Here is a 27,863-nt window from a genome sequence, read left to right as displayed (position 1 = left end):
CACCTGAGGCAGGGTCCCTGCTTGCAGATGCAGACCTGCCTGGCCATGCTACCACAAAATGGGGAGGGGGAGCCACAGGGGAGCAAGCCCTGACCATCATTATCACAGGCCCAGCAATTCTCTGGGTAATTAATTTCACTGAGGTGAGTAATTCAGTCTACTCTTCCTTTCCAAACAGTTTGTGGCTTTTCCTGTAAGAAAACATTTGCCAAGAAGTCCATTTATAGTTTTTTCACCTGAGAAGTATATGTTCTGGTTGTTCATAAGGTCACTTATTTTGTTAATTCTGTTTCATAGGCAATTGTAAAAGTCATTTGAATTGTACCTGGTTTTTCCCATTGGTCCAAAAACACATGGAAGATGTGCAGATTTTTAGTTCTGTCGGCCAAACCACCCAGTGTAGAAATGTAAATGTCAGAGCCAGAAAAGCTCTGCAAGGGTATGGGTCCCTCCGGAAATTGTCCTCAAGTCATTCATTCTTCTGGGCATTCCATTCCACTGCTCCCTGCTACAGCAATAGTGATCAGTGTTTCCACCCACAGGAGAGAGGCAGAAGACCAGTTCAACCCTGCACTGACTCTGCCTCTACCTTTGTTCTCTGTCTGCTCCCTCTACCAGCCCCTTTGTTCTCCCTAGGATTCCTCCTCCCATTACTCCCTCTGTGTCTTCTTTCTCTGGAGCTTCTCATGAAGTAAAGTCTGTCATGACAGGTTCTTATCTCTGTAATGTATTTAATTTTGATGTATTTATTAAGTGTTAATTAATGCACTATGGGAGTCCCCTTCAGCCCTCTGTATAAGTTGATCCTCTTCTTTTAATATGTTTTGCCCATAGGGTTTTCTGCAGCCCTAGGGCAGCCAGCAATAAACCCTGGGCCTTGGCAATGGGGTGAGGGAAGGGGACCCTGGGTTCCCTAGTTATGTGATTTGCAAGAAGTGTTATCATTACTCAAGGTACCAAATGTGTTTAAATGATGTTTAAATGATATTAAGTGCCTTGTAAAATCCCAAAGCAAGCTCAGTTTCATTTCTCATATAATCTCATATACAGTATACACACAAAGCAGCAAAGAATCCTGTCGTGACATGAGTTGAATTTATTGTTATTATTATTAGCTAGGTTACTGGTTTTGTTTTGGTTTTTTTCAGTGTGGCAAAATGTGTGCTATTTTATGGGTTGAATGATTGAATGACGTAATACCCACCTGCCCCCATTGTCTGTCACTAAGTCCGGTAATTTTGTCAAGTGTTCGTCCCATGACGTGGTGCCTACCCCTGCCTTGTGCTTCAGGGGGTCACAGGGTCCAGAGTGGCTTGGGGAGTTAGCAGGGGGCCTGGCACTGGCAGCAGCAAGCGACCTGGCCCCAGCCCACTCTGCTCCATCTCATCAGCTCCTGGCATTGCTCAGGGGCAGGGGCTTCGGGGAAGAAGTGGAGTGGGGGCAGGTGGGAAGAGGCAGGGCAGAGCAGGGTTGCTCTCTGCTGTTGGCACCAGGCACCCCGCTAATCCCTCAGGCCACCCTGGACCCCATGTCCCCTTGAAGCACAGGGCTCCCCAAAGCACAGGGCCTGGGGCAGTTGCCCCAGTCTATCCTATGGATGGGATGGATCCACTTGGGCATCACCAAAAATTATACAAACCTGCCACCCATGGCCGTGGGGAAGGTGAGTTCACTGCATCCTTTCCTGTTTGTGCCACTTCCTCCCACATACAAAGTCTCTCATGTTTTTCCTCTTTTCTCTCATTATCATACATGTCTATAAAATCCAGGGAGATTCCCCCCGAATGATCAGCTCTCTAATCTCTGATTTTGCCCTGGTCTCTCCATACTTCTCAAGTGTCAATTTACAATCTCTCCAATGTGGCAGATTTCCCCAACCTTTTTATCTGCAGTGATTTGTCCTTATTTAGGTGGGAAATTGTTGTCCTGAGTTATTCCCCGAAACATGACTACCCCTGGAGTGGGTATGGGATGGATATTGGGGGTATTGCAAAGGAAAAGACAAAAACCCCTACCATAGTCTAAGATTACTGTAAATCTAAGGACTAGATGTCCAAGAGTTTAAGTATTTGTGCTAATCAGTTGTTTCCCTGATGGTCAGGATGCTACCTTCCCTACCTTCTGTTTCCAGAACTCCCAGTGGAAAGTTGAGGCCTGAGGCCTGTTAAGGAAGGCCAGGGCAGATTTCTGTTCTTCACTTAGCTGAATACTGCCAGATGCATCACACATCAGTAGCTCTCGAATCAGTTGGATCTGCCGCTCCTGTAAAGCAGAAAACATCAGTAGTAAGTAGGAAAGAAAGCTTCACTTCAGATTGATGGGAGACAGGCAGACCATAAGACATTTAATACAGGTAATGCAGGTAGGCTTTGAGGAAGTTTGCTACTCCAACAGCATATTAAAATCCCATAAAGCAGAAACTGGTGTCCCAGCTTCCAACAGGTAACAAACTCAATTTAAAGTAACAGCAGTGAGATTCTTCTGAATTAAACCACTATTCAAATGAAGGCTATACTCCCTTGCAGTAGAAAACAATTTATTGATGTCTTATTAGGTGCCAGTCATTGTCTTCCATAAATCCTTTTTAGACTGCTGAGAAATGCACAAAAGGATGGCATAATGTCGAACAATTCCAGTCTGCTGAGGAAGCCCATATGGAATCTTCCAAACAATACATTAGGGTGAATTAAACTCCATACTAGTCTTGCCAATATGCTACCTGCATGGTTATAAATGTCTGTAGTTACTAAACCCTAAAGAGCTGGAGAGTCACTGGAGCAAATGACCTCACAGAAAATCACAGATTTCTAATAGAATTTCCTGGAATTTGTGGATGTCTCACAAGGCTGGAGTGATGCAAGAAGTCACGTGGTTCTCTGCAAATCCATGAACTCAAGCAGTCATAGAACCACACTGAACATTCCTAATATTGTAATCAGATGAAGGTGCCTCATGTGCCATTTCCTATTGCCCAGTGTCATTAAAATCAATGGAGTCTTCCATGTTGTTATATTTGAAGGTGATGGGACTGTGGGAGACATGTATAGCTATTAACTATACTACAGGAATTAATATTTTTGTGCCAACACATTTAAGTACATAGAAGTCCTTTTTGTAACTTTCCAAATCCTTATCTGAGTGGATGTATCTATAGCATGGAAACACTCATTTAGGTCAATCTGTAAGGAATTAGAGCAAAGCCTGTTCCATACAGGAGTCACATCACAGGTAGCATGATACCCACCAGCTTTTCACAGTCTGCTTCAGCTGGCTGTCTTCGCTTGATCTCCACATCCACCTGACTGCGAGCATGTTTCAGCTTCACATCCAGTGCACTACGTTCAGTTTCTGCTTTCATCAGAAGATCCTTGTACCTGACCAGCTCATGATCTGCCTTCTGCCACTTCTTTCGGAACTCTTCAAAGTTCTTCGCCAACTGGATAAACTCTGGGAAGAGGATGCTTAGTCTTAACAACAGTGAAGAATGGAAGCAGAAGAAATACAGCATCTGTCCCTTTATGCAGGAAGAAACCTTCCATTAATGATTGCCTTCAAGTACAGATAACAGATCAGCTGACCTGTTGGCAAATCAGCTGAAGAGAAAGAGTCTGCAGAAGAGCCTAGAGGCTAGCTCAGTGGTCTCCAACCTTTTTACATCCAAGATCACTTTTTGAATCCACGAGCAACCCAGGACCTACTCTGACCCTTCCCTGAGGCCCCGCCCCTTCCCCAAGACCCTGACCCTCTCACTCCATCCCCCTTCCCTCTCCCCCACCCTCACTCACTTTCACCGGGCTGGGGCAGGGCGTTGGGGTGCTGGAGAGGGTGAGGGGTCCAAGTTTTTAAAAACAGTATTAAGCACAATTATAGTTAAAATGGTTTTTACCTTGGCCTGGTGGTAAACTGCAGCTTAAAGTTACTGGTTCCATGCTAAGCAGATCACACTGCAGTTAAGATAGGAGCCATTATTTTACTCAGACAGCATGGGCAAAGAGTGGCAATATATAATATATATTTTCAGAGTTAGAAACAGTGTATATACCATCTCTTGCAGTCCAGCAGCAGCCATTCAAGAAAGTTTCTGTTGAAAATGACAGTCTCCAGTATACCTGAGGTTTTTATACCATCTTAGCCCATTGTTTCAACATAGCAGCTAGCAGGTTAATTTAATCACTGCAGCTCTGAAGTAATAGATCCTTAAGGACTCTAGGCACGACCCCCATAGCATACCCTTTTGTGATCTGGGGTGGGGGAACCAAGTTGTCTGCACAACAGGGCTTTTTTTTTTCTTTCTGTAAGTTAATATACATTTTTCTGCAGGGCCTTCTTACAGTATTAAACAGTACCCATTTCCAAGTGGGGGGGCCCCTTTGCAGATATCAATTAATGTCTTGGGGCTTGTTTTTTTTTTAAACATGTTTCTTTCACGTGTAACCCTTCTGCCCCTCTGAGTTGGCAGCAACAAGGACCGGGTTCAGTATCCAGGGGTTCCGTTTCAATAACACAATGCATAACCGGCTCGAGCCCCCACCCAGTGACCTGGGACACTTACATACCACCTCCCCGGGAACCTGTAGGAGGCAATACTTCCCCTCTCGCAAGCACAGAGTCTGAGTGTAGCAAAATCCTTTTAATAAAGGAGGGAAACAGTGCAGCATCACATTGGAGAAACATCACAAACAGGATTATAACACAAACCATAAGCAAAAACCCACCTCCAAATACTTTTGGCAATGTCCTTTCCCCCTTAGGGTTTTAAGTCCAATCACCCCAAAGTCCAACAACCTGAAAGTCTCTGGTCAGTGTCACCCCAGAGTTCAAAAGTTTATCTGCAGAGTTTTACCCCCCCAGCCTGGGTGGAAATGGGGGAGGACCCACACAGGGTGTTAAGGGGTCAGGGCCAACTGCTCCATTTCTCTGTGGAATTCTGCTGCAGCCTTCACCACAACCAGCTCCACTACACCAGCTGTGCTGCTCCTCCAGCCAACCCGTGAGCCACGCCAGCTGTCCCCGCAAACCGTTCCACTCTGCTCACTGTTCCATGGCCTGCTCCAACATGCTGCAAACTGCTCTGCTTAGCGATAGGTCTTCAGGCTCCCCCACTAATTAACACAGCACTCAGTGATCTCAGCTCAGCTCTTAGTGATTTTAGCTTGTAGTAGGGGAGCCCCAGTGCTGGTGCACCATTCAACGTGAATTCAGCTCAGCCGCCTCTAGATGGATTCCTAATGGAATCAAAATTAGCTCTACTCTTTAACAGTGGAGAGAGAAGGATGTGCAATTGGTGTTCCAGGCCCTCAAAAGGGGCCCATACCATCAAGTACACACACCAGTCCCCAACCTCTCTCCATTCACTGCTTTTTGGAACCCATGTCCCTTGTCTAGGAAGTACTACTTAACTGAGGTTGAGTCGTCTCTGTCATAAAGCAGTCTCATAGTTCCTCATTCACATAATCAGGGTGACAACACTTTATTCCTCCTGCCCCAATAACAAAGAAATTGGGGATCCCAGAGCAGTCAAAATAACCATCCCAGGCTTCTGTGGGCTATGCTAGGTTGGGTGGGTGTGCCAGTGCAAATACCTGAAATTCCTTTTCACACTCCCTGAAATTCTTTCCACACTCCGCATAATTCACCACCAGATGTCAGGGTAGAGCTCATCCTGACTCTGCTTACACATGCTTAAAGTTTGGGGTGGAAGTGTTTTCTAGAAAGAATGACCCATAGCATTCAGCCAGCTCCAGGGCCATATTTAAACTGTCCAATACAGTTCTGCCAACTCCAGGGGTTATATTTCAACTGTCCAATAGCATCTGTGAATTTCTGAGGTTTTATTTCATTTCATATTAATCAGAACTCACCACACACACACACACACACACACACACACACACACACACACACACACACACCTATCTTACTATGGGTGCACCCCCATACAAATTTAACCCTATGGCAACAACGGTAAGTAATCACAGTCACCCTGACTATCCAGTGAGTGGGGTGTGTGGTTAAACCCATTCAGTTCAACAGGATAAGTAAACTCTATTGTACTCAAATACATGTCTGAACAAGCCCTGTTTGTTTTATTGTAAGCTCATTTTTTAGGATTTTTTCCCCTCCCATAACATACATTTCAGCTTTTTGCTATGAACGGGTCTGTTTTACACACACACCCCAACAAGAGCTAGGTTCTCACAAATTATTTATTTTTTATTTAAAAGACATTCAGCTCCTTGAAAACAAACCAAGATGCTTCATTAAAACTTCTAGCTTGCTTAAGGGCCAAAGGCCTTCTAACAGAAAGACAGATAGTCACAAAGTCCTTTTCAATAGGATTTTCTATTTTTTTTTAATTTACAGCTAGCACGCTTTATATTGCATGTTTGTCCCCTCACCATTTTCTAACTTAATCCTTTTAGATTTCTTACAAATAGTCTTTTTCTTAAGCAGGGTTCTGTAACTTTTTGTGCGGACTAGATGGTCAATATAACGCTGTAAGCAGGTATCTTCTGGTTTGGTTATTTTCTTTAAAACACAGTCAGGTTCTCCACTGAATTGCACAGCATTTATCAAGGTGACCCCTTGCGCTACATGTTCTTGGGTTAGGCACAGATATTGCATAGCATAACCCATGGCAATAACAGTGTTTAATAAGCTTTCCAAATATAGCTCAGCACACAGACCCCGGAGCTTGCAGTTTATATCCACAGAAGTCCAAGTCACACAGTCATGGGGCCATTGGGCTGGCGCATCTATGACATAGCCCCACCCCTAATCCACCCAGCAATATCGTCAATCTATCCAACTACACACTCAGCCCAGAAGAAAAGTCTGTCCTATCTCGGGGACTCTCTTTCTGCCCTGCCACGCCCACCAACATGATACAGTTCTGTGGTGATCTGGAAGCCTACTTTCGCCGGCTCCAACTCAAAGAATACTTCCAGGACAACACTGCACAGTGCACTGATACACAGGTGCCCTCCCACCAACAGCACAAGAAGAAGAACTCCACATGGACTCCTCCTGAGGGTCAAAATGACAATCTGGACCTATACATTGAATGCTTCCGCCGGCGTGCACAGGCAGAAATCGTGGAATAACAACATCGCTTGCCTCACAACCTAAGTCGTGCAGAACACAATGCCATCCACAGCCTCAGAAACCACCCTGATATTATCATCAAAGAGGCTGATAAAGGAGGTGCCGTTGTCATCATGAACAGGTCTGACTACCAAAAGGAGGCCGCCAGACAACTCTCCAATACCAAATTCTACAGGCCACTTCCCTCAGATCCCACTGAGGAATACACTAAGAAACTACAGCATCTACTCAGGACACTCCCTACACTAACACCAGAAGAAATCAACATACCCTTAGAGCCCCGACCAGGGTTATTCTATCTACTACCCAAGATCCACAAACCCGGAAATCCTGGATGCCCCATCATCTCGGGCATTGGCACTCTCACTGAAGGACTGTCTGGATATATGGACTCTCTACTCAGACACTATGCCACCAGCACTCCCAGCTATCTTCGTGACACCACTGATTTCCTGAGGAAACTATAATGCATTGGTCACCTCCCAGAAAACACCATCCTAGCCACCATGGACGTAGAGGCTCTCTACACAAACATCCCACACACAGATGGAATACAAGCTGTCAGGAACACTATCCTTGATGATGCCACAGCACAACTGGCTGCTGAGCTCTGTGCCTTTATACTTACACACAACTATTTCAAATTTGATGACAATATATATCTCCAGATCAGTGGCACTGCTATGGGCACCCATATGGCCCCACAATATGCCAATATCTTTATGGCCGACCTGGAATAACGCTTCCTTAGCTCTCGTCCACTCAAACCTTTTCTCTACCTACACTACATTGATGACATCTTCATCATCTGGACCCATGGGAAGGAGACACTGGAAAAATTCCACCACGATTTCAACAGCTTCCACCCCACCACCAACCTCAGCCTGGACCAATCTACACGGGAGGTCCACTTTCTTGACACCACGGTGCAAATAAGTGATGGTCACATTAACACCACCCTATATTGGAAACCTACCGACCGCTATGCCTACCTTCATGCCTCCAGCTTCCATCCCGGACACATCACACGATCCATTGTCTATAGCCAAGCAATGAGGTATAACTGCATCTGCTCTAACCCCTCAGACAGAGACCAACATCTACAAAATCTCCACCAAGCATTCTCAAAACTACAATACCCGCATGAGGAAATAAGGAAACAGATCAACAGAGCCAAACGTGTACCCAGAAGCCTCCTACTGCAAGACAAAACCAAGAAAGAAACCAACAGGACTCCACTAGCCATCACATACAGCCCCCAGCTAAAACCCCTCCAACGCATCATCAAGGATCTACAACCCATCCTGGACAATGATCCCACACTTTCACAGGCCTTGGGTGGCAGGCCAGTCCTTGCCCACAGACAACCTGCCAACCTGAAACATATTCTCACCAGTAACTGCACACCGCACCATAATAACTCTAGCTCAGGAACCAATCCATACAACAAACCTTGATGCCAACTCTGCCCACATAGCTACACCAGCGACACCATCACAGGACCTAACCAGATCAGCCACACCATCACTGGTTCATTCACCTGCACATCCACCAATGTAATCTACTCCATGATATGCCAGCAATGCCCCTCTGCTATGTACATCGGCCAAACTGGACAGTCTCTACGGAAAAGGATAAATGGACACAAATCAGACATTAGGAATGGCAATATACAAAAACCTGTAGGAGAGCACTTCAACCTCCCTGGCCACACTATAGCAGACCTTAAGGTGGCCATCCTGCAGCAAAAAAACTTTAGGACCAGACTTCAAAGAGAAACTGCTGAGCTTCAGTTCATCTGCAAATTTGACACCATCAGCTCAGGATTGAACAAAGACTGTGAATGGCTTGCCAACTACAGAACCAGTTTCTCCTCTCTTGGTTTTCACACCTCAACTGCTAGAACAGGGCCTCATCCTCCCTGATTGAACTACCTCATTATCTCAAGCTTGTCTGCATATATATACCTGCCCCTGGAAATTTCCACTACATGCATCTGAGGAAGTGGGTATTCACCCACGAAAGCTCATGCTCCAAAACATCTGTTAGTCTATAAGGTGCCACAGGATTCTTTGCTGCTTTTACAGATCCAGACTAACACGCCTACCCCTCTGATACCTGATAGCCCTCACAATCTTCAAGAAGCTTTTCCCTAAGGCAGTGTTTAAGGACAGCATAAACAGCAACACGTACAATAGTCTGCATGACTTTTTTATGCTCACGACGTGGCACTGGCTCAGTTAGTTCTATGCCAAGCCTCCTCCTAAACTCCTCATAGCCATCATCCTCAGAGTCCTCTTCAACAATCTGTATCGGCATTGAGGAAAAACAAGGTGGGCCCAGTTCACCTTCCCTGCTTGATGCAATGCTGTCTAGGGCCTCTGGGTCCTCTAGAAAGGCATCGTCGAGCTGTTGAGAGATTTTCAGAAAAGAAACAGTGTAAGCAACCCGTGGCTTCTTTTTAATTTACACAAGCTCTGGTTCCTAGCTCCATTACTCTCCCCTCCTTGACCGTTGTTTCTTAATCATTCCTTTACCTGAGCGACATCTTTTCCATTCATCTTGTCCGCTGATGACTTCCCTGAGCCGCAATTGCATTCCACCTCTAAGGGGGTGAACAAAGAGAGGCCACCATGCTCATTGGGGTGTCTCACAAGCAGTTGGGTTTTGGATTCTGGTTCCGGCATATCTATCAATGGCTTGGCCAAAGGGGTCCCCTTGGTCGCTCCCTCCTCTTCCTCAGAACTGTCGCTGATGTAGTGCTTTCTCTGCGGATGGTCAAAGACCCTTGGGGCTAAAACAAAGTCCAAAGTTCTCATGGGGGTGGTGAAGGAGTCCATGTTTCTTCTCAGCAGCCTTTCCAAGATTTCTAAAACACATGTCCTTGGTAAGAGATGGCCTTCTCTGTCCAGCGCTGGGACTTATGTGGCAATGGTGCTGCACTCTGATTGGCAGAGGGCCTTGGGAGGAGTTCTTAGGGGGATCATACAGCCCACTTCCGGATGGGTCACGCCACCCCGGAACTTGCCATGATTGGTCAAAATTTCCTATCAGGCCAAAACCAATCCTATTTGGTAGAGAGCGGTGGGAGGAGTTCTTAGAGGGTCACATGACACACCTTGCTTCTGGTCATGGGGCCACCTTGACCCCAAAAGTAATACTGTCATAGGGCAGGACTTCCGGTGACAGTGGGATGGACTCGGAATAAAGGGGCGGGGCTTAAGCGGTCAACAGGGGAGGTTAGGTTTTGATTGATGGCAGGGCCTTATATTACTTATACATGATCCACCCTGTAAAGTTACAGCAAGAGATTTCAGAACTTTGCCTGCAGCCAGCCTGGTATTCATGGAAGTGGTTAGTCCCAGTCCTTGGGCCCATGTCAAAGAAAGCTAACTGTTGGGTCCCGCTAAGGTTTTCAACCCCTCCTTTGGTACTAATTAGCTACACACACACGCGCGCATGCACGCACACCCCTACACCTTAGAAACTTCAACTATGAAATTCTGTGTGCAAGAAAATCAGGATGCTACAGCATGATGCACTCATCCCACAAGTTCAGACGATCACTTTGTGTCCAGTCAGAGCAAATAAAACAAGTTTCCTCCCAAATCTATGTACCTGGAAAAGGACCACTACCTACCTACCTCTTTAGTACTCAGGGCTGAAGTCGAAATGAGCTAGCAGTTGTCAATTCTTGCTCTGAACAACATACATGAGTTAACCGTGACATGAGTTGCGGTATTCATTTCCTTCATTTAGAAATTCTGACTGATGCATGAGCTGGTCAAACAGCTTCTATAAGTTCAGCATTGCAGTCTTCATCTTCCTGCCAAGAAATCAAGAGAGTTAAAGTGTTATATCCAGTTCTATCCACTCCTCCAGACACAGGGATCATCGCCAGCCTAAGACAAAGCTGTGCTCAAAAGTCTCTGACTTAACATTTGCAGCCAAACACAAAAGTCTCTCAAGAATGCAGTTTCATGAGCTGTATGTTTCTCATCTTATTCTTGGAAGAAAAAGTCTTCAGGCATCCCTGTGAACTAAAGATGGTCAGGACAGCTTGTACAGAAGCACTACATTTCCCATCCACATCCCCTCCACACACTCCAATGCTTCAGGTAACTTGCAATATACTGTAGGGCCTCATACCCCAACAAGACAATCAGGGATTTCTTGCCAATTTATTATTTTGAGGGTATACAATCTTGTTCCAGTTCCAGCCTAGGAGTAAGATAACTCTTCAAAGGACACCATTATCCATACACTTTCAGAGCTAAAGACATAAAAAATAAAACAGAGATGTTCTTGGGAGAGCTTTGGATAGATCTGGACTTTGCTTTGTTTTTTAAATGACTATTCTTATGGAAAAGATCTTTAAAAATGCTGTCAATGGCAGTACCAATTACATCACAGCAGAGATTAATACAGAAATTGCTACTTCAGCAGCGCAGAAATTACTTCTCTAATGAAGGTTTCTGCTGGAATGCTTATGAGAACTCTGGCTAATATGTTAATACCAAGTACAGGCCGATGATTACACAGTAGTATGTCCTGGCATCCAAGCTACGCAACGCATCACCTCCACAATTAGAAGGATAAAAGCAGTTCACATATAAGGCACTGTGAACGGGCATGCTTTAATCTCATTCAGCAAGGAAAATTCAAACTCTTTAGAAATCTACTGATGCCTCATAGAAGAAAAATTCTACTGAAAGAATGCTATTCTATCTTTTTGTTCTTTCACTCTACACTCTTCATTAGTAGGGACACCTACGAGAAAGGGGGACATCAGTTTTTAAATGTTAATATGTTTTCCTGCTTAATTCTCTTAGTTTCACCATGACTGATGTCAAACCAGTGGTACGGTGCAGCAAAGGCTTATTAGCAAGTAATCTTTAGTTACAGTAGTAAGGCTTTGTGAGGACTGGATCTGAATTATGAGTTCAGATACCAAACCAGCAGCAGAAGCAGATGACTCCTCAGAGATCTAATTTTCATGAAAATGCTCTTGGAAAGGGTAAAGGGAGAACATAATATGATAGCAGAAGCAAATGAGATTATGGCCTGAAAATTAAGACAATTTGCATAAGCAATTTTTAATTATCTTTCTATGAAAAAATTAATAGAAAAATGTTTCCAATCCAGCTTTCTACCCAGGAAAGTGGAAGTTCTTAAGCTGCAGCCATCACCTTTAGACTATTACATCCACTTTTGCAAGATGAGGGTTTTAGTAAACAGTAGATGACTTAACACATTGGGGGAAGAAATGTTTTTTATTGTAACAAAAGGTTGCTGATTCAAAAATGTGGGGGCAAGCATGCTCAGCAGAAAAATCCAATTGCGCAGTTAAAGATAGATGAGGTGTATATGAATGATCAGTTAGCTAATACTGGAGTGTGGATCTCACCACTTTTAGAATTAAATGCAAAACTAAGTTTAGCTTTACTTCAATAATTTTTTGTACTCAAAATAAGAACCCACCCTTAATCAAAAGAAGCACCTTGCTCTGATCTTTAAAGGGTGGGGGGGAGATAGAATTTAAATTTAAAATAAATTGTAGGTGTTCAGCTCTTTGGGGATGATCGTTGCCTAAGAAACCCTGTAGATAGCTAATTGTTTACAGCAATGTACAAGCTCTGTTGCTGAAACAGGAAGAAACTGTGCTGTAAGGCTTAGAAGGTTTAGCACAAATGCAGTGGACCTTGTAAGTGTTGAGGAGTTTACAGAATGTGTGTGTAGCACCAGGACCCTGTTAGAGGCACTTGGAGGATGAAGGGGCAAAATTCCTTTGTTCAAGTTTGTTAGCTGAAAAAGCCAACTAGTGTCAATGTGCAAAGCATGGGTGTGAGCTGTACATGGAAATAGTCCACCTTGGAAATTCCGTCTGATTAGATGATTATTTCCAAATGAAGAAGCTGACAAGATCCACTGAGGAAGCTGGTGGACACTCTTATCTGATCTGTATGTGTGGACTTCTATGTTCTCAGGGAGTCCCATTCTTGTCAATGAGACTGTGCAAGAGAGAAGGTCCTTCTCCTTTGCAAATCTCTTTGCAGCACCCAGGACCATACAGAGCAAAGCCCCTGTTCTCCAAATACTTAAACATGTGCTTACTTCTTGGCACAAAAGGAAAACGTGCATAAATATTTGCAGGACAGAGCTAAAAGAGGAGGCTGAACAACATACCATCTGTTTACCCTGTTTTTCTCTTTCCTATTTTGCTCATTTATTTTATTAGCGTTTGCCTTTTAGCTGTTTGTTTCATACCCAGTTTAGGTCAGGTTTTGACAGTTTCAGCACTTTCCTAACATTTTCATTTATAGATTTGTACCCTTTCTGGCTTTGTAGCTCATTTCTAACTCTAATCCTACCTCCTTTTCATGTTTTAAAATCTCTGTGGTATTTTCTCTTTCCTTTACTATATGTAAAGCCTCATGTATCTTTTCATGTGTCAAGCACACCATATCTACAGAGGACAAGCAATCTAGTTGAGCTAACAGTAACTTTAACTCTTGGAATTTCTTGCCTTTTGAGAGTTTGGTTAAAACAACAAACTTTATTTCTTTATTTCTTCTGTCTTTTGCAATCTTCATTTTACATTAAGGCTAGTTTGGTGTATTTACTTCTCTTCTTAACGAGCTCTTAAATCCTAATCCTAGAATCCTTGCACCCACCCCTTACTTGCACACTGGAGGGGGGGCAGGAGCGGCGGGCCGCGCACTGGAAGAGGCACGTGGCCACCACGTTGTCGAAGCGGGGTAGGCGGGACACGCAGACTCTGTGGCAGCCAGCCTCGTTCTGGGGACTCGCTCCAGGGTGGCCAGGGCGCTCCCTGGCGGGGGCGCTAAGTAGACGTGGCAGGGCAGAGTCTGTTGCGCAGCAGTGAACTGGACACGACCCCGGGTGCTCCGAGGATTCAGCTCCCGCAGACATGGACTAGTCGTCGGGGCCAGCAAGTGTTTCGCAGCCCGGCTTCTGCACGCGTCCCTGCTGCTGAGGCGCCCGCCTGCCCCCCGCAGCCAGGCCGCTTGCAAATGGCTTCGTCTCCGAGGCAGACTTTCAGCGCTGCCCGCTGTGCCAGGAGCTGTACGGCCCGACTCGCCGCCTGCGGGTCCTGCCCTGCCTGCACGCCGTCTGCTGCCAGTGCCTGGAGGTGCAGCGCCTGCCCGCGGCCGCCTTCCCCGCGCCCGATTGGCGTTGCTCCCTCTGCGAGCAGAAGGCGACGCTCTCCGAGCCCTGGGGCATGGACGCGCTGCCCTCCTCCAGCTTCCTCCTCAGCAGCATGCAGGACGCGGTGGCGGCCGCCACAGAGGAGCAGCACCACAGCGCCCGGGGCCCCGCTCCCCTCCCACGCCAGCAGCGGCACCGCTGGTCCAGCAGCGGCTCTGCCCCCGCCGCCGCCTCTGCGGCCGCCCCGGCTCCGCTGCTGCTCTGGGGGCCGCACAGCCGGCAGGGGGAGCCCCCCTGCAGCTCCTGGAACAGGCGCAAAGCTGCCAGCTCCCGCTGCCTGGACTGGCCAGAGCTCGTGGGCGACAGCCTCACCATGGACCACTTCATCGAGCGCTTCGGCCGGGCGCCCCACCCCTAGCCGGTCGCCCAGCCCGCCCGGGCCCCCGCCGCCGCCGCCGCCGAGCCCTACGGAAACTTCGCCGCCTTCTTCCCCGACCGGGCCAGGTACTGCCAGCACCACGGTGACGAGGTGAGCCCTGCCAGCGCCTTGGGCAACTCGGGGCTGCCTCTTCGTTCCTGGACCCCTCCTGCCCCCCTACTCTCGGGGAGCTGCCTTCGAACCTCCCCCCGCCGGCTGCCCGCTCGCCCTTCTCCCCGCTGGGTGCCCTTGCGGGACCCCTCCGCCTGCACCCGGCCAGGGCTTGCCCCAGCCGGCGGGTCCCCTCTCCGCTCCCTTAGGTTGGCGATCGCCGTTAGCCCTTGCAAGTACCCCGGGGCGGGTTTCCCATCAGAATCAGGAGTGGAAGGGCAAAGTGTCTCTTGTGTAACGCTGGCTACGGCAAACTCCGAGAGCATCTTTGCGTTCAGAACCAGCAGTTCGGGATGGGCCTGAAAGCCGGGTGAGCCTTAGGTTTCTGGGGAAGAACTTGTGTCCTGGTTGACAGGGAGAATTGCTGGTTTGCTTTCGACTGTCCTGTTCGGGAGGCTTCCAGTCTCAACTGCCCCCTCCTGCCTTAAGCAAAGGCGGGCTAGAGAGGAGATCTAACCCTTCTACTTCCATTTGGTGTCAGTTGTTTCTCGTCCCCATGAGGGTGGTTTGATTTCTATAAGAGCGCTAGCTATAAACTTTTACAGTCTCATTGGCGCTGAACCACTAAAAGACCCACCAATGTTCTCAACAGTTCACTTCGGATTGTAAAGTTTTCCATTTCAGAGGTAGAAGTATTGACTTTAGGGATCTAACATCTATTTTTGCTAACCTAAAAGTAGGTGAAAAGTTGTCATGGGGTCCATTGCTTCCTTCAAAAGATGGTGGTGCATTTTTTAAAATTTTTGTGTTTGTGGTGGGGAAATTAGTACACATAAACAAAGAGTGTGATTGTGAATCTGCCTTCTGGTCAGACCTGTGAGATGGGAAATGTGTACTGCTTTTTTTAAAAAAAATGCAGTGTTGTTGTAGCCCTGTGGGTCCCAGGATATTAGAGACAGAAGGTGAGAGAGAGTTTTTATTGGGCCAACTTCTGCTAGTATCTCTCACCCTCCTTGTCTCATTTACTTTTTTGTAAAGGAGAGGGGTGGTTGGGGAGGGAGTGGGGAACATATGCTTTCCACAGCACACCCTGCTTTTATAGGCTTAAATAGTTTGGGTAACAGATTCCCCTAAAACTTGAAAGCACATATAGTGAAATTAGAAACAGTCTTAAAGGGTCCCTGAATCTCAAGTTTATAGCTGATCAGAATTTTGGAATACATGGTAAGCTGGCTTGAAGGGATGAGGTATCATACTCTTTTTTCCACTGTTTTTTTTTCATATCTTAATACTCCGAATGGAATGACAGTAAATTGATAACTGATGTCCCAGTGATGAGATGATATGTGCAGTTATATGTTGTTTAGGATATCTGACTTGGTCTTGGATCTCTTTTACAAACCCTTTTACCCAGAGGAGAATATCTTAATGTCTGCTCTGGGAGTAAGATGCTCTGTGATACAGTAAAACCCAATAATAGTTATTTGACATGAGGTGCTTGTTATACCCTTTTTCTTTTTAAGAAAGCTCTGGTTTTTAAGAATCCAATTGGTTTTTTTTTGGTGTCCTAAAAACCCAAGGTGGTTGGTCTGTGTTCATTTTGTTTATTCTCAAACCTCCCCAGGAAAGGAGATGTAGGGCTGTGGGGGGGGGGGGAAGATATTAGGGAGAGTGATAGGGCTCCAAGTGGTCCTTCCTAAATGTTTGTTTGAATCACTAGTTGGTGGCATCGTTTACCTAATCTAAGATACAAGGGAGAATTTGCGCCTTGGGGAATGTGACGTTATTGATATAAACTGGGACAATATAGAACATGGTTTGCAACCAAGGTCCTGTAATGGCACCAAATCCTATGTAAAGGGGGTCATATAAGGTGTCTAAGACCAGGGTATGGGTCACTGATTATGATTATGCTGTCTGTATGTCTGTATCATTTTGTAGCTGAAGTTATGAATATTGGCTGTATACTGTCTATATTTCAAACTTGTGCTGTATTACTGGGAAAGATCCCAGACAAGTGGGTGTTAGCTCTGCTTAGCCTGCTTGATGGCTCATTAAGGACCATCAGCTACACAATTGACCCATTGAGAGGAGGCAGATATGCCTTGTGACTCAGCAGGGTGTGCAGAAACTGGCCCATGTGACTGCAAACTCCATTTTGCTGTAATTTTCCACAGTAAGAACAAAGACAAGTGTTCTTACACCTGGAAGTGCCTATATAAGGCTGATGCCTCATCTCCATCTTGTCTTCAATCCTGCTTCTTACCTCTGGAGGGACTTTGCTACAAGCTGAAGCTCTACACAAGGGACTGATGACCCATCCCAGCGGGGGATGTTCTCCAGAGACTTGATTTGAACCTGCAGTTTACTCCATCACTGCTACAAGCCTGAACTAAGAACTTTGCCATTACTGGATGGAATTGATTTCATTTAACCAATTCTAGTTCTCATCTCTATCTTTTTCCATTTATGAATAAACCTTTAGATTTTAGATTCTAAAGGATTGGCAACAGCGTGATTTGTGGGTAAGATCTGATGTGTATATTGACCTGGGTCTGGGGCTTGGTCCTTTGGGATCGAGAGAACCTTTTTCTTTTACTGGGGTGTTGGTTTTCATAACCATTCATCCCCAGGACGAGTGGGACTGGTGGTGATACTGGGAGACTGGAGTGTCTAAGGAAATTGCTTGTGTGACTTGTGGTTAGCCAGTGGGGTGAAACCGAAGTCCTTTTTGTCTGGCTGGTTTGGTTTGCCTTAGAGGTGGAAAAACCCCAGCCTTGGGCTGTGATTGCCCTGTTTGAGCAATTGGTCCTGAATTGGCACTCTCAGTTGGGTCCCACCAGAACCGCATCGTCACAGTGGCGTAGTCGTGCTAGACTCCATAGAACCAGGTCAATTAAGCTTTGGGTCAGAACCCCACACTATCCAAATCTGAAATTTCGGATGGAGAGTTTGGTTGATTGAAGAGCAGTTGCAATGGATGAGCAAAGGGCATATGAGGGTCTTGACAAAAAAGCCCTGGCAGATTTATGTTCAGAAAAGGGAATAAGCGTTAGAAAGAAAGCTACAAATCAAGAACTGAGAGATCTGTTAATGGCCATTGATCAGGAGGCAGGAGCACAGCCCTTACCTGATACTACAGAAATGGCAGAAGCAATTAGAATGAAAGAGGCAGCGAATAAACTGCAATTCGAGCATGAACAGAAACTAGCAGACCTGCGATTGCTGGAAAGGCAGAAAATAGCTGAATTAGAAGACAAAGCTCGTAAGGGGAGTCTGGAATTACTGGCTGCTACGGAGAGAGCTCGACAGAGGCAACAGGAGACTCACAGGATTGAACAGGAGACTCACAAGATGCAACAAGAAACTGCCAGACTTCAGCTCCAAGTCAAAGAAGCAAGGGAAGAACAGCAGAAACTATATCCTCTTAACAATCCAGTTTATAACTATATTGATATGTCGTATTACTCTGGGCAGTTTTCTGTGTGTAACCAATTTTGCTATGGCCAGGGAGAGGGGGAATCTAACCTTGTGGGTAATAGCTGTTTGTCTGTCCAAGAAAGCAGTGTGTCTGTGAATGAAGTTTCTGAATGTCTGTCTAATGTCTCAGAAGTGAATCTGGAGTTGGATCAAGAACAAAAAGATCTCATTGGGGAGGAAAATGTTTCTCAGGAGAAAATTCTAGTAAATGGTCAGGTGGAAGCCCTAACTGAGGAAGGAAAGGGTAGATTTGTAATGGGTAATGGATTGGTGGCTAGTGCAGCTTGTAAAAGTAAACCTGAAATGAGTAACTATGATTTGCTGGAAGTAGGTCAGTGTAGTGAAAAAAGCAGCAGCTTACCTGTTGGAAATGGCAATGTGCCTGGTAGGAAAAGTTTGGAGGAGCCTAGGCAGCCTTGTGAGCCAAGGGCTTTGTCTAGTCAGCAGTGTGGAAAGACAAGGATAGTGGAAAATGAGTGTCCCTATCCCTTACCTGTTTCCTGTGCGGAGATATGTGACAGTGAAGGAATTGTGCCTGTGTCTGTCAGGGGTATTGACTTGCCTATGGAGGAAGCTACCCCGGTCTCCAAGCAGTTGTCTGTGAACAGCCCTGTGTGCTGGGACAAGGGAAATGAAATCCCAAGCTGTGTGTCTGGTAAAGGAGAATGTGTCTCTGGCTCTTCTTTGTCTGTGGAGCAGACAGAAGGTGCCTTTCAGCCTGTGATGGTTGAGAATAGTTCAGTTGTCTTGGTGTTGGTTGTAAATACAGCTAAAGCCCAGGAAGGGAATGGTCCTAAGTTTGTGTCTGCTGGGAAGAATGGCACTGTAACTAGGTTGCATCCAGTTAGTGTCTTAGCAAAATCCCAGAGATCAGACAATTCTGGTGCTTGTAGTTTGCCAGTTGCTAATGTGTGGTTGGAAAAGGGTGTAGCAATTCTGTCTAATCAGGGTGATACCCTAGCCAGGACACAAGGAGAGCAAAAAGGTGATTTAATTGTGTTACCTACTGACAGTTGGACAACTTGTAGCAAAAAGGAAAAGATTCCTGAACTTGTTCATGGCCAAGGGAAGAAAAATGCTTCTAACCTGTTATCTAGAAAGTCTGTAAGTTTGCCTGAAAGGGAGTTGTGTAAAAATCTGCCTGGTGGGCCAGAGGTGATTCTAAATGTAAATGAGACCCAGAAAGAGTCTGTGGTTGCTGGGGAAAGTGTTCCTTTAGAGCAAGCCCTAAGTGAAGAGGATAAGGGCAGAATTTCTGAGAGGAGTGAATTGCTGCTTAGAAAAGCTCCTGGGAAAAGAAATTCTCAGGGTAATCTGTGCAAGCAGTTTGCTGCAACTGAAGGGTGTAAAAGTGATTTAATCAATGAAGTTTCAGTTCCTAACAGCCAAAAAATTTCTGTAGTGAATGGATCCACTGACTTTCCTTTTGAAAAATCCAGTGTGGATAGCTTTGAGACGGTCTCAGATGGAATAAAAGTTGTTAAGGAATTTAAACAGCCCTATGACCAAGTGCCTGGGTTTGGCCAGCTTGTTGGGAAGACAATGGTGTTGGAACAGGAATGTCTCCATGCCAATTCTGTAAGTCAGCAGCCTATGCTTCAGGATCTGAGAACAGATTGGGTTACTGGTGTTTCGAAGCAAAATAGTTTTATCGATAAAGGCTTGAGGATGCAGGGAAGAGCAAGCAAACTCTCACTCTTAGACCCTTTGAATTTGTGTAGTATCTCTGTAAGACAGAGTCCAGCCTTGGAATTGGTAGCAGCTAAGAAATTAAAAGCTAGTGTTTGTATTAATGCAAATTACCTGGCTGGAAGGGAGAAAAAAGACTTGCTAATAGCTGTTAGCACAGAGAGCCCACCCCATCAGCCAGTAAATGTGGTTAAGCAAGAGGAATCAGGGAAAACTGAATTTTGCAAAGAGAAGCCAAAAGTTAACTCTAAAATTCCCAAACTCCAAGGGTATTGAGCCAAAGGTGTGGCATAACAAACATAATTGTAAATGGACACTTGCAATGAATTTGTTGTTATTGCTAATGGTGATTTTTGTAACTAATGTGTTGCTATTACCAAGAATTGTAAGAATATACCATGTGCCCAATCCTTTGGAAAGTCCCTTGAACGTGTTGAAAACAGTACATGAGAACACACTTTATAGTAAAAGGCCTTGCTATACTGATGTTTCACAGTTAATGCCTGTAAACAGTATTGAAACTTTTCACAGGGGAAAAGACATTCCAGACCTGACGTGCACTAGGAAAGGGGAAACTGAGGCACACTACCATATTGATTGCATGGCTAAATGCCAAGATTCCTACACTGTAAATAACATTAATATCTATGTTGATTTAATGTTAATTGGGTTCCAAACATTTGCCAGAGTGTGTATGAATAAAGTAGCTATGTTCTTTAGCTCTTGACAAGATCACATGAGACATACAGGAATCCTGCTGCAAAAGCAAATCCAATCCACTATTGTTCTAACCAAGTTTTACCTAAAGTTTGTAAAGAAATTCAATCATGTTATTAAACGTAAGTTTGGTAAAGCATTTCTGTTATACATTAATATAGCTTCAAACCCGGGACAAGCTGTAATAAGACAGAACCCAGGACGGGGAGCTCTTGGGATGCAGTCAGTGATGTCTGTGTCATCCCTTCCTGCATCAATTTTGTGTTGGGGATGTGACGTTATTGATATAAACTGGGACCATATAGAGCATGGTTTGCAACCAAGGTCCTGTAGTGGCACCAAATCCTATGTAAAGGGGGTCACATAAGGTGTCTAAGACCAGGGTATGGGTCACTGATTATGATTATGCTGTCTGTATGTCTGTATCATTTTGTAGTTGAAGTTATGAATATTGGCTGTATACTGTCTTGTCATGGTATAATTCCCCACTCTGAACCTTAGCGTCCAAAAGATGGGGTACCAGCATGAATTCCCCTAAGCTCAGTTACCAGCTTAGAACCTGTAGTGCTGCCACCAACAAGGAATTCCAGTGCCTGGTACTCTCTGGTCCCCCCAAAACCTTACCTGGGGAACCCCAAGACCCAGATCCTCTGGATCTTAACACAAGGAAAGTAAACCCTTTCCCCCACCGTTGCCTCTCCCAGGCTTTGCCTCCCTGGGTTACCCTGGAAGATCACTGTGTGATTCAAATTCCTTGAATCACAAAACAGAGAAGACAATTCACCTTCCTCCCTCCTTCTCTTTCCCCCTCCCAGACTCTTCCTTAGATAAAGTAATCCTGGCACAGAGAGAAATCAGCCTCTCTCTCCCTCTTCTCTCCTTTCTCCCCACCAATTCCCTGGTGAATCCAGACCCAGTCCCCTGGGGTCTCACCAGAATAAAAAAAACAATCAGGTTCTTAAACAAGAAAAGCTTTTAATTAAAGAGAAAAAAACAGTAAAAATTACCTTTGTAAATTTTAAAATGTAATAGGTACAGGGTCTTTCAGCTATAGACACTGAGAATATTCTCCCAGCCTAAGTATACAAGTACAAATTAAAATCATTTCAGCAAAATACCAATTTGAACTCCCTTTCAGTCAAATGCACATTTGAACTCCTTCCAACCAAATACACATTTGCAAATAAAGAAAACAAACATAAGCCTAACTCGCTTTATCTACCTTGTACTCACTATTCTGGATCTATAAGAAACTGTATTAGGGAGATTGGAGAGAAACCTGGTTGCACATCTGATCCCTCTGAGCCCCCAGAGTGAACAACAACCAAAACTAACAGCACAGCACAAAAACTTCCCTCCCTCAAGATTTGAAAGTATCCTGTCTCCTGATTGGTCCTCTGGTCAGGTGACAGCCAGGCTTACTGAACTTGTTAACCCTTTATAGGCAAAGGGATATAAAGTACTTCTGTGCTATTAACTTTTCTTATCTGTTTATGATACGTCTATATTTCAAACTTGTGCTGTGTTACTGGGAAAGATCCCAGACAAGTGGGTGTTAGCTCTGCTTAGCCTGCTTGATGGCCCATTAAGGACCATCAGCTACACAACTGACCCATTGAGAGGAGGCAGATACGCCTTGTGACTCAGCAGGGTGTGCAGAAACTGGCCCATGTGACTGCAAACTCCATTTTGCTGTAATTTTCCACAGTAAGAACAAAGAAGTGTTCTTACACCTGGGAGTGCCTATATAAGGCTGATGCCTCATCTCCATCTTGTCTTCAGTCCTGCTTCCTACCTCTGGAGGGACTTGGCTACAAGCTGAAGCTCTACACAAGGGACTGATGACCCATCCCAGTGGGGGATGTTCTCCAGAGACTTGATTTGAACCTGCAGTTTACTCCATCACTGCTACAAGCCTGAACTAAGAACTTTGCCATTACTGGATGGAATTGATTCCATTTAACCAATTCTAGCTCTCATCTCTATTTTTTTCCATTTATGAATAAACCTTTAGATTTTAGATTCTAAAGGATTGGCAACAGCGTGATTTGTGGGTAAGATCTGATGTGTATATTGACCTGGGTCTGGGGCTTGGTCCTTTGGGATCGAGAGAACCTTTTTCTTTTACTGGGGTGTTGGTTTTCATAACCATTCATCCCCAGGATGAGTGGGACTGGTGGTGATACTGGGAGACTGGAGTGTCTAAGGAAATTGCTAGTGTGACTTGTGGTTAGCCAGTGGGGTGAAACCGAAGTCCTTTTTGTTTGGCTGGTTTGCTTTGCCTTAGAGGTGGAAAAACCCCAGCCTTGTGCTGTGATTGCCCTGTTTGAGCAATTGGTCCTGAATTGGCACTCTCAGTTGGGTCCCACCAGAATGGCATCATCACAGGGAAGTTTTAACCTAAGCTGGTAGAAATCAGTCTAGGGGATCTTTCGTATGGGTCCCCACATCTGTACCTCAGAGTTGAGAGTGGGAAAGGAACCCTGACACTGGTATTTAAAGAAGATTGGAATGTAGCTCACAATTGGACACTTTCTTCTATAGTGCCAATAAGGTAAACTAATCACCCGAATAAATCATCTCCACCAAGCTCAGCACCTTCTCATGTTTTACGTGCATATAATATATTTTAAAAATCAATATAGTTTGAAGGTTGCTCCATTGAAAAATGTTACGGTCCTATAGACCCACCTTTACCACTTGTTTACGACTTAACAGTGGCACTGACTGCCAAATATCCCACAAGTGTATACTTTCAGGGCCATATTCTCTCTCTTCCCCTCCCCAGGTATATAGAATCATAAAATGTAGGGCCAGACTGGACTTCAAGAGATCATCAAGTCTGGCCCCTGTGCAGAGACAGGACCAAGTAAACCTAAACCATCCCTGACAAATGTTTGTCCAACTGGTTTTTAAAAGCCTCCAATGATGGAGATTCTACAGCTTCCCTTTGTAAGCCTGTTCCAGAACCTAAGTATCCTTATAGTTAAAGTTTTTCCTAATATCTAACTTAAATTTCCCTTGCTGCAGATTAAGCCCGTTACTTCTCATCTTACCTTCAGTGGACATGGACACCAATTGATCATCATCCTCTTTGTAACAGTCCTTAACATATTTAAAGACTGGTATCAGGTTCCCTTTGTCATCTTTTCTCAAGACTAAACGTGCCCAGTTTTGTAACCTTTTCTCCTAGGCCAGGTTTTCTGAACTTTTCATAATTGTTATTTTTCTCCTCTGGACAATCCAATTTGTCCACATCTTTCCTAAAGTGTGGCAAGCAGAACTGGATGCAGTACTCCAGCTGAGGCCTTACCTATGCTGAGTACAATTAACAATTCCCTCCCATGTCTTACATACAATATTGTGGTTAGTGCACTTTAAAATTAGATTTAGCCTTTTTTGCAGCTTCATGTTGTTAACTCATTCAATTTGTGATCCACTGTATGCCCTAGATCCTTTTCAGCAGTACTACTGCCTAACCAATTATTTCCTATTTTATAGTTGTACATTTGATTTTCGCCCTCTTCCTGAGTGTAGTACTTTAACAGTGGAGAATATCTAAAAAGAAAATCACTTATTCCTTAACTATCTTTAGAACAGAACAGCCTAGTAATAATTACAAAACCAAACAGTAAATCCAGTAAAAATAGTTCATGTGATCCCTAATTATTATTATGATTATTTTTCTTTAATTTAGGAAGAAAGGGATACCTTAACTCCAATTTTCCTTCTCTACACTACCCGCCCCAAACAAGATGGCTGTTTATTTCTGAGGCTATATTCACAAAATATTTGTTCTTAAATTGAGCAATCATGGATGAATGGGCAGCGGTTGATAATGCTACCATGGCTTAGAGGTCATTCCAAAATCCCATCCATTAAATTACAACGTGGCAATCTGCCCCTGCCCATTCATTATCTGTGTATCTTCAAGTGGGGCAAAAATGAAGTTTCAAAGACGGGGAAAAACCCAATCTTATGCTTCCTGCCCTTATGGTTTTTAAAAACAAGAAAATAACAATATAAATGGAAGGCACCCCGAAATGTGACACCCAGAAAGAGAACTTTTTGCAAAGCAGCTGCATATGTTTGGTTTTGGGGGATGTGGTTGAGTGTGGGAGAACTTGAAATCTTTTGAAACTTGTCTGAGGCAAACATAAAACATAATTCTGTTCTTAAAAATGAGATAAAATGAATACATTTTGTCATGATAGAATGTTTTTCTGTAATGGAAGATGAACTTTTTATCCTTCTACAGATTGTGTTTGTACTAATCCAAGATTAGTCATAGTTTTTAAAAATGTATATGATGTCCATTAATCATGATCCAAACCAGGTCTGCACAACATATGGCCCGTGGGCCGCATGCGGCCTGCGAAGGCTAACTGTGCGGCCCGCGGCCGGGAATCAAAGGGCTCTGGGCTGCCTGCAGCCACAGGGAGCTCAGAGCTCTTTAAATCTCAGCTGCGGCTGGGATTCAAAAGGGTCTGCGCTGCCCGCAGCCGCGGGGAACCCAGAACCCTTCAAATTCCAGTCGTGGCCGCGATTCCAAGGGTTCTGGGCTGCCCGCAGCCGTGGGAAGCCCAGAGCACTTTAAATCTCAGCTGCGGCCGGGATTCAAAAGGTTCTGCGCTGCCCGCAGCCACGGGAAGCCCAGAGCTCTTTAAATCTCAGCCACTGCCGGGATTCAAAAGGCTCTGAGTTGCCCGCGGCAGCGGGGAGCTCAGAGCTCTTTAAATCTCAGCTGTGGCCAGGATTCATAGGGCTCTGGCCTGCCGCAGCAGCCGGGAGCCCAAAGCCCTTTAAATCCCAGCCGCCAGGGCTGGCTTTAGGCCAATTCAACCAATTCCCCTGAATCGGGCTGCCCCTAAGAGGGCTCCGTGCGCAAGCCCCAGTATGGTGTACTGGCAAAAGCCAGTGCGCTGTACTGGGGTGGCCCAGCTTCCCCAGGGGGCAATTTAAAAGGCTTGGGTCTCCCAGCAGGGGCTGGAGCGCCAGGCCCTTTAAATTGCCACCAGAGCACCTCTGCTGGACCCCTGGGGTAGGGATGCGGGGCTCTAGGGGCTATTTAAAAAGTCCAGGGTTCCCGTCACTTCTACCGCCCTGGCCCTTTAAATAGTCGCTGGAGCCTTACCACTTCCTCAGGGCTCCCGCGGCTATTTACAGGGCTGGGGCAGTGGAAGCATGGGAGCCCCGGGCCATTTAAATAGCCCCCAAGCCCCAGGCTGCAGCTGCTACCCTGGTGGGTGAGGGAAGAGGAGGGGGCACTCACCATACAGGATGGGCTGTACCCCCTGTATCTGCACCCCCTGCCTGCACCAGCCCCGCACCCCCGCCCTGCCTGCAGCCAGCCTGTCTCCAGCCAACCCTGCAACCCCTGCCCGCACCAGCCCCGCACCTCCTGCCCTGCCTGCACCAGTTCCTATCTGCAGCCAGCCCTGCACCCGCTGCCCGCAGCCACCCCGTCTCCAGCCAGCCCCACACCCCCTGCCTTGCCTACAGCCCTGCACAAATCCCTGTCTCCAGCCAACCCTGTACCCCCTGCCCTATCTCCATCCAGCCCCCACCGCACCGCCTTCCCTGCCCACACCAGCCATGCACCCCCTGCCCTGTCTCCAGCCAACTCCTGCCGCACCCCCCTGCCTGAACCAGCCAGTTCCACACTCCTTTGTCTCCAGCCCTGCCAACCCATGCCGCACCCCCCCCCCGTGGCCCTGCCTGAAACCAGCCAGCCCACCCCACACCCCGTCTCCAGCCTGCCCCACACCCCTTGCCCAGCCTGCAGCCAGACCCTATATCCAGCGCCCACCCCCCCTCCACCTCCAGCCAGCCCCATGTCCACTGGTGCCCTGCAGTTCCCAGGGAAGTAACCCTGAGAAGGGTAGGGAGTGGCTGGGACCGACATGTGCACCCTAGCACACCCTCAGGGAGTAGCAGAGCTCATTTCTAGTTCAGACCCATGTTTTTAGAAACGAACTTTAGGTAGTGTTAACATACATCTGTATTTTCCCGGACATGTCAGGCTTTTTGGTTCTTAAATTACCATCCGGGAAAAAAATACAGACATATGGTAACCCTATTGGTACAAAAAATACATACTGTGGCAGAACTTTTTATAGGGAACCAGTTGCTAAGAAATGAGAGGCTTTTTTTTTACATGTTTTTTTTTTATTTTTCAGTCATCCCTGCGGGGCCCCGCCAAAAATGTTTGAATTGGGCCCTGCACTTCCTAAAGCCAGCCCTGCCAGCCGCAGATGGGATTCAAAGGCTCTGGGCTGCCCACAGCTGTGGGCAGCCCAGAGCCCTTTGAATCTCAGCCACAGCTGGGATTCAAAGGGCTCTGGGATGCCCGCAGAGACTCCCGGCCACGGCTGAGGTTTAAAGCGCTCAGGGCTCCCCGCCGCCACGGGCAACTCAGAGCCCTTGGAATCCCGGTGGCTGCTGAGATTTAAAGGGCTCAAGGCTCCCTGCCACTGCAGGCAGCCCAAAGCCCTTTGAATCCCGGCTGCGGCTCCAGCAGATGGGCTGGGGCTGGGATTTCAAAGGCTCAGGCCCCCCTCAGCAGCAGGAGCTCTGGGCCCTTTAAATCCCTGCCCCAGCCCCGCAAAGCTCCGGGTTCTCCCAGCTGCCGGAGCCCTGGGCCCTTTAATTTGACCCTGAGGGCTCCCAGCCACTTCTTCAGCTGGGAGACCCTGGTTGATTTAAAATCAAATATCACTTCCCCACCCCCAACCTTCCTTTTTGGCCCACAGCTGTTTTAGTGGGGCACTGCTGGGGAAGCAGGGTTTGTTTCTGCAGCACTGTGCGGTGCTGGATGGGGTGTTTCCGCCAGGCCGGGAGGTCCTGGGGGGTGGGGCACGTTTCCGCGGGGCTGGGGGGGTTCGGCCCTCAGCTATTTCCTTTGGAGTAATGTGGCACTCGCCACTTTACGAGTTGTGCAGGCCTGATCCAAACCCTTCCGATTTCAGTCTGCTACTCCAGAAATGGGAATTGGGGGTGGGGTGACCAGATGTCCGGATTTTACAGGGACAGTCCCGATTGTTGGGTCTTTTTCTTATATAGACTCCTATTACCCCCCCAATCACTCTCCTGATTTTTCACACTTGTTCTCTGGTCACCCTATGTGGGGGGCAGCAGATTAGGAGGGTCTTTTATATGTGGGTCTCTACAAATT

General features: G+C 46.2%; 2 pseudogenes; one reads left to right on the top strand and one right to left on the bottom strand.

The window, feature by feature from the left end:
- Nucleotides 1-2,097: 2,097 nt before the first annotated feature.
- Nucleotides 2,098-10,926, bottom strand: LOC115642540 (annotated as a pseudogene).
- A 2,084-nt stretch (nt 10,927-13,010) lies between these two features.
- LOC115642539 overlaps nt 13,011-27,863 on the top strand; it is a 37,721-nt pseudogene continuing 22,868 nt past the window's right edge.

This window comes from Gopherus evgoodei, unplaced genomic scaffold (assembly GCF_007399415.2).
Source record: "Gopherus evgoodei ecotype Sinaloan lineage unplaced genomic scaffold, rGopEvg1_v1.p scaffold_41_arrow_ctg1, whole genome shotgun sequence".
NCBI classification, from domain to species: Eukaryota; Metazoa; Chordata; order Testudines; family Testudinidae; genus Gopherus; species Gopherus evgoodei.
This window is presented reverse-complemented; position numbering and strand designations above follow the sequence as displayed.